Raw genomic sequence first — 13,265 nt, 5'->3', positions numbered from 1 at the left:
AAACTCAAAGAGCACACAGGAGAGGCTTGATATGCAGTTTAACCACAACCACACTTTATTGTAGTGTTTAATACTATGTTAGTCATTAGTTTTTTTGCACAGAGCTTTATGCTTTATCCTCTATCCTCAGAATCTACTATCCAAATACATTTAGCTGGCATATATGCATACATGTACTGTAGATGTTAATAGGCATATCGTTCATGTAGGGCTTTCCAAGCTCATGAACATATTGCCAAATGGAGATATTCAGGTATGTCCACAAACTTACTTATCCCACATTGTACCAATAAACAATCAAGTCCATTTAACCCTGACATGTCCATTAATCCTATCACGCCCTGCTGGGATGCACCCCATTATATGTTCCTCTGATGTATTATGTAAGTGTAATATTACATTATTAATAAATGTAGCAATGTCTTAAGCATAATGTCAATTGACCCAAAGTGGTGAAAGATTTTGCTGTTCTTTGTTGAATTCTTTCCAATAAAAGGGCAACTACATTGATACATTCCTAATCCGTGGAGACATATGTGCAAAGTTACAAAGTTAATACATGTGGAAATGAAATAGCAGTCATGAGCCGCCATTCACTGACATTTTGTGAGTTCCCTTCTATTTGTCAATTCACATGAGACTCATTTGCTGCATTAAAAATACATTCTAATATGCCAGCCGCACAAGATTTTAAACTGTATAATATTCCAAAAACCAGACTTCAAAGAAAAACGGATTCACTTGGTTTCACAAAGTCTTTTAGTGTGTTCGGCTGATAAAGCAGAAATCGACACATTTCTTTGTCCAAGCTTCCTGCTTGACAATACTGGTAGGTTGCTTTTTATCAATATCGTTATTGCACTTATCAATGGGTTTCTGTCTCTGTGCAGATTTGTAAGAAACGTGGCAGGAGAGTATGAACTGCCGAGGAACTGATACAAAACCCTTTATTCAGACTCCTCACAGGTAACCCCCGTTTGTCAGTGTGTGAAGATAAAAATGAGAAAATTATGGAACTCCAGAAAGTGGCGACAGAGATAACAACTTTGGGGGTACAGCTGCAATGAGAAAGCTGAAATCTGTCTTTTTTTCCTTATCTAAATACTAGTATCAGTTCTCTCATTCAGGCTGGATAATCCTGAAGTAGGAGACGAATCTCTTTGGAGCAGTCACACAAGACAACAGGAAAAAACGCCGGACTGAAATACCACACAGCCCTACTCTGGTGGAGGCCCAACACACAGAACATTAATTCTGCTCTTTTTGGCACATGTCACATTCTGGCCTGCTCCTGTAAAATGGCTCCACCAGTCAGCCCCCCTGGCTTCCTGACGAGGTCCTGTAGACAGCGGCATTGCACTTTCCGACAATTCTCATCTTTTCCTGTGATGTACATTTTAACACCGTTGCCATGCCAACAAACCTTTCCTGAATAGCTATCTTCCACAGGACTGTGTGCTGCCTTCCTCTCAGGCTGCCTGTGAAGCACCGAGCCCCGTGCTCTTAAAAATGCTTTGTGCTTCTCCTGGGCTGGGTGAGAGCAGTCAAGGGCGATCCTTGCACTTGCTTTTGTAGGCATAGGGGTCTTCCCACTCAGTATTAATTAAGGCGGGAATAGACTGATTCGCTGCTGAAAGGGCATAGCCCTGGCGGAGCAGGTCAGCATGGGCTCCTTGAATGCTAACTCGCGTTCGACAGGGAAAAAACATGACGCTCGTCTGGGGAAATAATCGACGCGGTCACACAATATTAAGCAGGGGCGCGTTCGGCCTTACCTTCCCCCGAAGAAGACGTCCGAAATCTCTAAATTGACAGGATGAGAAATAAATTCCTACACTCGCAGGACGTCTCTAAACACGGGGCCTGCTTCAGAATAAGAGAACACGAGGAGAACGTTAAGCTCTGTACCTTCCTTTGAGGGCTGACACAGCAGTCGGGGAGCAGCCGAACTGGTTCCAGTGGGAGATGGCAACGAGCTTGTAGAACCGCCCCGCAGGACCTGTGATTTCCAGTTTATTTCTTGGTGGCCGAGCTGTTGTAAAAAGCAGGCACTGGATAAGTCTGCTGCAGCCTGTAGCGCATGCGGTATCTCTTAATATGCTAATAGCATAATAATTCACTCCCTGCCATCTTCTGTTCTGTACTGTAATCTGCACACTAACACTGTACAGTAAACTCCTATGGCCTGCTGTTGTCTCTCTTCGCTTTATAAACAAAAGATAAACACGGGGTGAGACTGCAGTTAATTGAGTGTGGTCCAAGCACAAAGCTGCTGGCAGTTAAAAAGTCTTTTGGCACGCCTGTTACCCATCAACAGCCCCATTAGACATTCTGCTCAAGCTGTGTTTTTTCCTCTTGGTCACTAACGAAACACGAATTTCCCCGAGACCGAATTCAGTTGGTATATTGGTATACAAGTTGTCAGCTTCTTGGTATATTGCTATTCCGTTTTTCAGAACATTGCAATTGGTAAACAAATCTGTCAGCTTCTTCTGCGGGGGCTGTGCAGATGATTCCAAATGGCAGGTCACAAAAATTCAAAGAAATTCCCCGCATGATGTAACGGTTCTTGGGGTCTCCGCCCTTGCCACTCCTGCCCTGCCAGTTCGTCCCTCACTGCCTGGGCGCGAACCCGAGACTCCAGTGTCACGCAACAGGGAACTCGCCGGCTGAGCTAAAGGAGACCTCCCCCAGCCCAGGCAGTTGAGATTATTAAGGGTTTTTTGGAGGAGAGGGATTTTTGGAACTCATTATCATTTATTTGAAATTTAAAGATCTAGCCTCATCTTCAAAGGGAGGGATGGAGATCTTTTTAGATCTCAGCTGCTGTGGAGATTCTCCCCGACTGCTGTGTCACCCCTCAAAGGAAGGAACAGAGCTTAACGTGCTCCTAATGTTCTCTTATTCTGAAGCAGGCCCTGTGGTTAGAGACACCTCATGACCTTTGTGGTATCATAATGAAAGTGTCAGATTTGATTTCTTATTATATCTATTTAGAGACATTTGTTTGACCCTCCAACAGATATTACACTATTATACTAACCATAAGGAATGACAAATATTGTGTTGATTTCCTTGATTTAGTTTTTTAACACCATTGGGTTCCAGTGATACTCAAGTGATTTCAAGCTTTGCATCATTAGGTAAGTGAACAATGACAGAAGTATAAGAATACTTGAGATATATATATTTTTACAATAAGACAGTTACAGTACATAATACCTCTGTGTCAAAAATAAGTAAACAAAAAAAGTACTTCATTTGTGGACCCTTATCTACAGTTGTGTTGCGCTAGAAAACTTTGTGATTTATTTTGTCTTTTGGTGCAATTTTATATATGAAAAGCTTTATTACTGTATTAATTATATTATGATTATTGATGTTGCAGGCAAAATAAAACATCCCCTTTTCCCTTGCACAGATTTGGTTGTATAGACCCTCATGAAGAATAGGGATGAATTCATTACATACTGTGGTCATGTCTTGATGATGACTGAACACTAAAAAGCTAGCTAGTGCCTTTGCCTGCTCCACATTCTTTGCTCTAGTGCTGCACACAGAGATTTAAACATCATAGCCACTGCCATAAGTGCCCCGACTTTTACATTTTAAAGGTTTTTTGAGGCCCCAAATATATAAATCAGTTGCTGCTGTCTGTCAAATCAACACAAGCCCTGTAGTTTATGCATCACTCTCCTTGGTGATCCTCAGTGAGGTGGGGTTTTTGGTGACAATTCATTCGTGACTAAGACAAAGGATATAATCACTAAGAATAAACCATTCAATTAAGCTAGGCAAAACGCAATGTGTATTTAACTGATTAGCACAGGGTACATAGAGTGCAAGAGCAGATACACGGTCAGTGGGAGCCAGCGATCCACAGAGGACAGAGGTTGAGCTGCTTATTGATGTGAGAAACATTCTGCTTCTCTGCTCTACGCAACAGTAGTTTCAGCTGTTAGATGTCAACTGAAGCTAGCCTTAAGGAAGAAAAAGGTTTGGTCCGGTGATGTGCTTCTGAGTAGTCCCTTAGGACTACAAATACATTGTGTGTTGTTGTTGTTGTTGTTGTTGTTTTAAAAAAAACTTAGAAATGATTTCACATGCATTTTTTTCCTGACAAATTTTCCTTCAGCCTGGTTGTTTTTAGTCAACAAAGGACACATGAGAGAACCCGTGTTCTGGTGCGATCAATAAATTCATCTCTTTCCCAGCATGCAGGAAAGTAATATTTTAGTAAAGACAGAGGAACTCTTTTTCAAAGACTTCATCTGTATTCTGAAATATTTTTTTTTACTTTTTTGGGAGGCAAAAATTTAGAAGCTCATTTCATTCTTGACCATATACTGTACTTACTTTGATCCCTTTTTCCTTTAGAAATGTACAGTACACACTATGTCTAAGCAAGCTTAATTGGAAAATATACTGTTTATGCTGCACAGACTTCCTCTGTAAGGTATACAATTAAAAGGACTCAAAAATAAAGCATTTAATTTACTCACTTTTTATATTTCCTAAGAAAAGTATTCTGCATACTGTTTTAATTTTCTTGCCAAGCTAACTAGAATCTCTAGGAAAAAGTGCTTCTGAAATGATTGAGTCCCCAAAATTATACTGAATTATACTGAAAAAGCAATCCAGAAATGTTCATTGCCTTAAACAAATTAAATCATGAGTCATTATTTCTAATTATATATTACTCTTTCGAATGGCAATAATTCAATGTAGCCTTCTGTATATCCAATATTAACCATTTTCGGTTCACTGTGGGAATGAAATGACCGAGCGCGTGAAGAAAGTTTTGTCAAATTAATAATTGCTCACTTTGTGTTAGGGTGGAGAAAACTTAAGATTGTAATGTTGTTACAATTTGCTTACCTACGCTGGATTTGCTCTTGTGATGCCACGACTACATGAGGTCATCAGCACCGGATTTCTTGAAAGCTCTGTCCCATTAAACACCTTCCACACACCATCAGCTAGGCTTGTGTAAATCACACCCTGTCTCCTCCGGCAATTGTCAATGTCTTTCATAATTTATTGAGTGATCTCACAGTCTTCTTCCCCGCTAACTCAAGTCTCCCTTTATTCCACTGCCATGCCCTGCCAAACAACTATGAACAAAGCTTTTACTCTGGGTTTCGATCTGTCATACTGAGTGACATGGAAAAAAACCCTGTTTCTCCCTTTTTCCCTGTTCAGGATGTGCTTCTTCACCGAAACCGGCAGGCTGCCTATTGCTTTTTATTTTTAAATGCGTCTTGTTAATATCTGAAAGTGTAACTTGGTCCCAGCGTCTATATTTGTCTATGCACTGATTGAGATGTGCTGCATTAATACAGTATGTGAAAAGAGCCTACAAGCACACTGCACTGCAAGTACAGTATAAAGCAAAGGCTCCTTCCAACATTGGGATATGACACAGTATTAGTGTTTTAAACATGCTTTTAGTCAGGAGTGAACATTGTGTTGTTTGCTACAAGTGATAGCAATATGACAATCGAATTTTTTTTTTGCCACAAGAAGTCTTTAACACCAATGTGCTTCTCTTTAACACATACAGTACTGTAATACTACAACGCGTACTGCTGTTAGACTGACATTCTTCATCAAACAACATTTTTAAAACCATTTGTACGTAATTGTATTAGGATGAAGTACCGTCAGTGTGATCCACTTAGCAGAGTAGTGCAGCAGATTCAATCCAGGCCACTTCTGTGAAGTACACTCTGTAATACCTCAGATTCTTTAGATTAAAGTTTAAATCTAAAGTTTAGAAGGACTGTATTACGTGCTAAAATAATAACTAGAGATGCTGCCGTTCAATTTCTTTCTGTTCTTCCCTTTAGCAAGTTTTCTTCTTGTAGAAGAAAGCGAGATATGTCTTGCAATGTCAATTTTAATTTCAGAAAATACTGTGAGCAGTGACCTTTTTCACTGGGGAAAATGCCCTTCAGAGGATTTAAAATGTGCTACATTGAGGACTTTTCTTCACATTGGATTTGTTTTTAATTGTTTCTTAAATACAACAGAATATTTTAGCCACACATTCTTTGACGAGTCGCATTCAGCAGTGAAGTTGTAGAAAACAGAGATCCCCTTAAAAGCTTAACAATCCTGCAGAAAACGCAAACATTTTGCATTTGTTTGTTTTATCGTGTATTCGAAATGGTGTCATGCCTTTACGAATATCCTTTGCATTAATTCAGTTTTGGGAAGAAAACCAAAAACAAACCTTAGCAAGAATCCGAAAAGAAGACGGCAGTTTTCTATGTGACGCAAGGAAGAAGCCCGACAGAGTCCACAGAGTAAACGGGACGCGAGCAGGATCTTCTCTCTGAATGAAGGCTTAGATTGCCCCCTCGTGTTCAAAAGTGGTAGGGAACTGTGGGAAAGTAATCAAATCTGTCCGGAAAAGACGACATAATGCACATAATTAGATCCATAATAAAAACTTCTATAATGCTTAAGAATAATACAATATTACTAAATAAATAAGTACCAATTTAAGAATTAATTTGTTTGACTGGCATGTTTATCTAAAATGTCTTGCGCTTAGGCTGGCATGGTGACAGAGTAGCACAGTAGTTAGCCTTGCTGTCTCACAGCGCTGGGGCCCTAGGTTCAGTTACAGACCTGGGGTGCTGTCTGTGTGGAGTTTGCATGTCTTCCTTGTGTTTGCATGGGTGTCCTCCTGGTGCTCCAGTTTCCTCCCACAGTCCGAAGACATGCTGGGAGGTTAATTGGCTTCTGGTGAGAGTGTCTGCGCGTCTGTGTGGCTCGGCGAGAGACTGGCGTCCTGTCCAGGGTGTATCCTGCCTTGCTCCCATTGCTTGCTGGGATAAGCTCCAGCTCCTTGTGACCCTGACCTGGATGAAGCAGTCACAAAATGGAAGGAAGAACTTACATTTGTACCCATTCATGCTCCTGGGCATTTTGTCAAGAGTTTAAGAGCAGTGCTCCACCAGGATTTGAACCCTGACTCTCCATTTCTGAGTACGAGGCACAAACCTACTCCTCCATAGAACATTATCAGTCAAATTCAACTAAATGTCCAGGCGTTAACACAATATTGGCTCTACATCATTTAAAGGCATTTTCTCACACATTTAGTCTTCTTCAGTTCTTTCCTCATCATTTGCCATGAAGTATGAGCTATTGCCATGAAATGGCATTTTTATCTTCTTAACAGTTCAGTAAAAGTATCCTTTCCTGTGTAACTGCTAGGGGAGAAGACAAAATTTAAAAAGGAAATGTTTTTGAGACATAATGTATATTTCAAGTCATATTTTAATTTTAAAAGGTAATGGACTTCACCATGTGAAATGATGTGCTTCAACACCAGCTCAGATATATGTGGCTGGGAATTCCAGCAAGACAGTTTAAAAAGAATGGTGCATTAATTCCGTGAGCTTCAAGACCTGTGATAACATCATGATGCTGCAGAATGAAATGGACTGCAAACTTTCCATCTTCGAAAGCATACACATTTAGAGATCTCAACCATACTTTTTTTTGAGACGCCCATACAGTAAAATAAATAAGGTATTTAATTTTACTATTGTTTTTTAAAAGGTTACATTTGCCACAGGGTCATTGCTTAAGGCGGAACCCAGATCTGTCCATCTATGTTTCAGAGGTAATGGGAATAAAAACCATGAAAAGTCCAGGATGACCAAGACCTTGTGTTCTGCGATGCAGTTTTGTGTAAATAGCAGAATTAATGGTATAACAAGTGTCACTACTGCTGTTTGTAACAAGCTCTGTTAATCTTATGACATCTGTCTTGCATTGCATTCTATTGTATTGAGATTCAGACTAAAAAACGCTCTTGAGAAGGTGATATCTCAATGGAGAAAAGGCCATGTCAGTACTATTCAGATCCTTTGATGACTTTGTCAGTACAAAGAGAATGGATCTGACTTTGTCTATGAGACAAATATCTCATACTGTGAAGGTGAGAGAAGGTTCACTGATTTGACCTAAATCCATGACTGAATCATAGCATTGCAGCCTCACAGCGCTGTGTGGAGTTTGTATGTTCTCCCCTTGTTTGTGTGGGTGTCGTCCAGGTGCTCCAGATTCCTTCAGCAGACACACTAATGGGTTAATTGGCTTCTGGGAGATCTGGTCCTGGTGTGAGTGTGTGTGTTTGTGTCTGTGTGCCCTGCAATGGACTGGCATCCTGTCCAGTGTGTATGTTCCTGTTGCTTGCTGGGATAGGCTCCTGTGACTCTGCAGTGGATAAAGCATTTCGAAAAAGGATGGTTGAATGTTCTCTAGAAATACTCATCACAATATTTGTTAAAAAAAATAAAGTATCCACTTTGGCATATCAACAACTGGGAAGGCATGCTGTAAATAAGGAACAAACTAAAACAAAATGTTGTAACATGACAGCTAAATGTTTCAACGACAGATATTGTGGAGTACAGTAGCTTTTGTGTTTTTCATATACAGTAGGATCAAATATTACAAACCTCCATTGGTATGTGTGTATGCACAGTATCTACTTTGATTCACACAAAATATTGTAAGATACCAATTTAGATTGAGAAGAAATTGAAAGATATTAAATTACTATAACTAACTATGCACAAATTAGAGTTAATTCAAAAATCGGTAAGTTTCAAGCCATTTCAAGAGGGCTAACTTATTTATTTCATTGCCCTCTTATGATATTAAGATGCATGACATCCTGGATTAAATTTAAATCATTATTTAGCAAGAGATCTATATATTATAATGACCTGTTTCTTAAACAATGCAGACTCCCAAATGATGGAGATTCACAAAAAAAGTTATACAAATCCACTTCCAGAATATTCTATATCTACTGTATTTACAGAATATGTGTTGTTTGCGAAGAGCAAGAGTAAAATCTGTTCTCCATCAGAGGTCAGGCCACAAGTGACCTTTTCAGTGGCATCCTGACCTATGCTACTATTGTTTTAGCATTTTCCAAAGAAAGGTTAATAGTTGATGTGTCAAGTTAAAATAAAGGTCACTCAAGCTTCCAATACACTCTTCCTCATGGGATGGCAGTAATAGTGAAATGTGAGGCACATCAGGCATGCTTCAGCTTTGCTCATATGATATAAAGGACAGTCGTTAGTCAATCATTAGAAATTCCGTCACTCTACGGATACAACACACAAGTTCCTTCTTGTTTTGCTCTGTCTGTTACGACCGGTCTTGTGTTCTGAGAAAAGCTCCCTTCGAAAAGCAGCAATGGCAGTTTGACTCTTTTCAAAAACTTCTGTTTGTTTCAAACAGTATCGGTGCCCCCTGACCAGTCCTAAAAAAAAGCACACAGGAGGGTGAGGAGGCAGAGGGGGTGCCGCCTGATGACTCGTGAGTGAGCAGGCTAGAATCGAGTGTGGCCAAGCTTAGGGCTCGAGCTCATCCCTTAATTCCATTCGAAACCCCGGCAAATTAGCCAAATCGTTTTGGCACCAGGTGCTACCAACCTTCATGATGCTCATCACCAGTTGTCATCACCAGGGAGTCTACAGTGGAGGTCGCAAGCTGATCATCTGCGCTGGATTACCGATTCTGCCGTGAGCGAGACACAAGCATGTGCCCGTTCACTGGTCTCTGAGCAGTCCCAGGTCCCACAGCTGCTCGACGGGGCTCAAGTCTGGTGAGTAGAGTATCACATTCTCACCTCGCAAGAAAACCATTGTTCCGTTAACGCCGTTAAGACACACGGGTTAAAGTCAAATAATGCTTTTCCATTATATTTGATCATATTTGGCCAACTGTAGTGTTGTGCAGCCAGCTACCATCAATCACTGGAAGTAGATTTCTGTAGTACTTAGACGTTGCCCACATCACCATATTTGAGCTTGGCCAAAACTCAGCATCTAGCAGATTGTGGCCTGTCATTGAAAGATGTATCATCCTGCCAGACTAAAAACTGTTGACCCCAGACAACGAGCAACGGTACAAGGACTTGAAATCCAGCCTCCAACATACTGATAGCACTAAGGTGATTCTCTTGATAAGCTGGACTTCTTTCTTGATTAATAGCAGGCTGAAAATTCAACACCTCGAGACCTGTGCCCTGTCAACTCTCTCAGTTAGCAGGTGACTCAGATGCTTAAGAAACAAAGTCAAAGTAACTCGAGGGCATCAGTCGTGAATGATCAATCAGTCAAAATGCTAACAAAACAGTCAAGATACAGAATATGTGCACTTTGCTTTTCTAAAATGCACGCATAAATCGAGTGATTTTATCCTTTCGGTTGATGCTCAGCTACTATTATAGACTCAGTTCCTTTTGTCAAAGATTTCGGAAAGGAAAACGTACAGGAAAATGCAAATGTACTGAAACTAGCAAATGAAATGGAGTTTTTAACAAGAGTTCAGGACAGATGACAGCAATGGAGGTCTCCCTCACCTGTGCTACGCTAACTCCTATTCCTCCATGACGTCACTTCATGAAAAGATGTCAACCACACAGTAGGCCCCATCTCTGGTTAACTCCTCTCTCTGTGTCGGGGGCTGATCTTCCTCATCCTGGGACCAAGTGGTTGGACCTCAACAAGTGACGATTCTTACGCCTGACTCCTCTCTAAACATTCCTTAATTAATTTTCTTATTAGGTGCTGTTACTCCTTGTGAAAGGAATTTCATAAGAAAGCTCTGGGACATTTTGGCTTTCCATATACTGTATGCTCTCCACTACCTGTGTCATTGCTTCACTAAACTCCATGAATAAATCCAATATTCAATATTACCTTCCTAATCCATGAAGACATTCAAGATATATGTTAATCTTGCTGTCATTTGAAACAGCTGCTCTATTTAAATATTTCATAAGCCTGCATGGTCTTGTCAGCTTTTTGGAATATGAAATGAGATTGTGAGATGCACTGCCAACAGGCCACAGATCAGTAATGTGAAGAAATGAACACACCACAGCTGTCATTTCGAAAAACTGAAGGGGTATCTTCTTCAATTATTTTTTGCAACATTTAAATGTCCATTCGGACCCAATATCCAAATACATGAAGTAATACACCTCTGTTGAGCAGAGACTCAGCATTTGACTGCACCAGGAGACAATGCAGGAAACTGTCGTGCTTTTTTGATGTTGATAAGAATCACCTACATACACATATACTGTGTGTCTTCATCGTGTAAGTCATCTGCTGAACTGGTCACCAACTCTTCTCCTTCTCACTTTTCAGACTCTACTTTTTAGCCAACGTTAATGTACAGTAGATTAGAAGGTAACGTACGCCTGCAGATTTTTACTTAAACAAGGAGTGTTAATGACTAATGTTAATGATCTGTTCTGTTCTGCACTGGCAGTCAGTACTGCTGCCTTGCAGATCTTAAATCCCAGGTCTGATTGCATACTGAAACTGACAGACTGTGTCCTACATAGAGTGTGTTTTAAGAGCAGGTGGTCCCTAGGATGAGTAGCACTTCATAAAGCAGAAACAACTTTAACTTTGCCTTCATATATGTACAAAAAGTGGAATCAGATGTGTGTTGGGACGACTTGTTTTCAAGGAGTCGGTAAACAGTAAAGTCTACTTCATATTCATAACAATGCTGTAGATGGAAGTATGCCAGAGTAATTAGCGTAATCTCTTTTTGCTTCCTGATCCGAGAGAGTCATATTTCAACTGTACTTTACTGCTGTACCCCACGCAAATGAGTTACATGCCACCCAGGAAAAAAGTATGACCTTTCAAATGTGTGTCATTGGAGGATATTATTCTGCTCCTCTAGGAAAAAAAAAGCTCAGACCTGGATGAATCTCAGTTTCATTTTTCCGACTTAAGAGGATTCAAAATGACAATTATTTTTTCAAACTAATAAAGTGCAATATATTTTAAAGCTGTTATAAATCATTTTCTGTAACAGCACTCATTCCCAATCTGAGTTTTGGGTTGAATAGACAGTTGTTTAAATCAGTTCTATGTGCCTTTCATTATGCACTGTAAGATATTATTAAATGAAGCCTTAAACAATGTTCCGAGACGCCAGGAAATAATGCAGCCTGGGGCAAAAATGGTATTAAATTATGCCAAAAACATAATTTGGGTTAATTTGGGGCAATTATTGCCTTCTGTCAATTTTCCATCAGTAGCTTTGAGCATCTGGACACTTACTGTACATTCATCACCTGATTTTTTATTCTCCATTAAGATTACAGCTCTTAGTATGTTGTAAATGAATGCAGCACACCATATTTTTATTTTTAGGGTGAAAACATTGTAGTAATTATTTTATTCGTCTGGACATTTTGCCAGAGAAATGTCCCTGTCCGTGTGCGATGCTGGTGTCACTCTGAAGTGGGTGTTTCACCTTGTGTATGTTGCCAAATGAAGCCTTTTGCCAAAGACTCTGAGCTGATTTTTAGAAACCGGGACGGCGGTGACTTTTATGAAGCCTCCGCTATATAATAGGCATACACTCCGGATTGAAATCATTTCTCTGGAAGAAAAATAACACAGCTCTGAAGGCAGCGATGAGTAACACTTGGTATTTACCCAGGGGAGGATGAATATACTCCAGCTTTCCTTTTCTGCTCTCTGTCCTCCAGGTACTGTGTGGTCTCACATGCTCTGCTTTCTTACCGCCTCTGCAGTGATGAGCGCAGCCGACCAGTAACGTGAGGCTTCGATGCTAATGCCCAGTCACAGTGACAGAGTCCCAGCGAGCATGAACACATTGCGATTGGCCAGCCCTCATTATCATTGACTCCCCGTACAGTACTGTACGTCTGCGATCTCATCTCTGTTGGTGACTCAGTGTTCACCGCTGCCTCACGCAGTGACTCACTCTGCTACGATCACCATTTCTCGTTCCTGGCGGCTGAGTTTTCCTCTCTGTCTCAGGCTTTGCCAAATACTGAATGTGGGATGAGAATTGTAGGTTTTTGCTCAAACAATTATGAACCGTTAAATCATAGTACATAGTCCCTAATGGACATTCAATCATCACCCGTTATTCTGCAGTTCATAACTCACAGTTATTTATTATATTATCATCTATTATATCATCTATTATATTCATCTCATTAAGTATTTGTTGGTGTCAAATTAATTACATATAGCTTATAGTTTGTCGTTGTTATTTCTGGATTATTATCTTTACGGGTATTGTAATACCTTTACGGTAATATTTTACTGTGTCAAGAGAGATCGTTTATAAAATTAATAGCCTGCAGATTTTCATATCTGTATAAACACTTCTTGGAAGTAAGACTGAACTCAGACTGCTGATAACGTGCAAAAAAAGGAAAG

The 13,265-nt window shown here is 40.2% G+C and overlaps 1 long non-coding RNA gene across 1 annotated transcript; it reads right to left on the bottom strand.

Annotated features, from left to right (window-relative positions):
• Positions 1 to 6,331: 6,331 nt before the first annotated feature.
• On the bottom strand, positions 6,332 to 9,624 carry LOC148821124 (uncharacterized). Its single transcript, XR_016094119.1, has 3 exons — positions 9,471 to 9,624; positions 6,637 to 6,869; positions 6,332 to 6,405 (listed from the first exon to the last, which is right to left on the bottom strand). It is a non-coding gene; the product is annotated as an uncharacterized LOC148821124 (long non-coding RNA).
• Between the last annotated feature and the right edge of the window lie 3,641 nt (positions 9,625 to 13,265).

The sequence above is a fragment of the Atractosteus spatula genome, chromosome 14 (assembly GCF_055471065.1).
Source record: "Atractosteus spatula isolate fAtrSpa1 chromosome 14, fAtrSpa1.hap1, whole genome shotgun sequence".
Taxonomy (NCBI): domain Eukaryota; kingdom Metazoa; phylum Chordata; class Actinopteri; order Semionotiformes; family Lepisosteidae; genus Atractosteus; species Atractosteus spatula.
The sequence above is the reverse complement of the archived record's forward strand: the minus strand, read 5'-3'. Positions and strand labels throughout refer to the sequence as shown.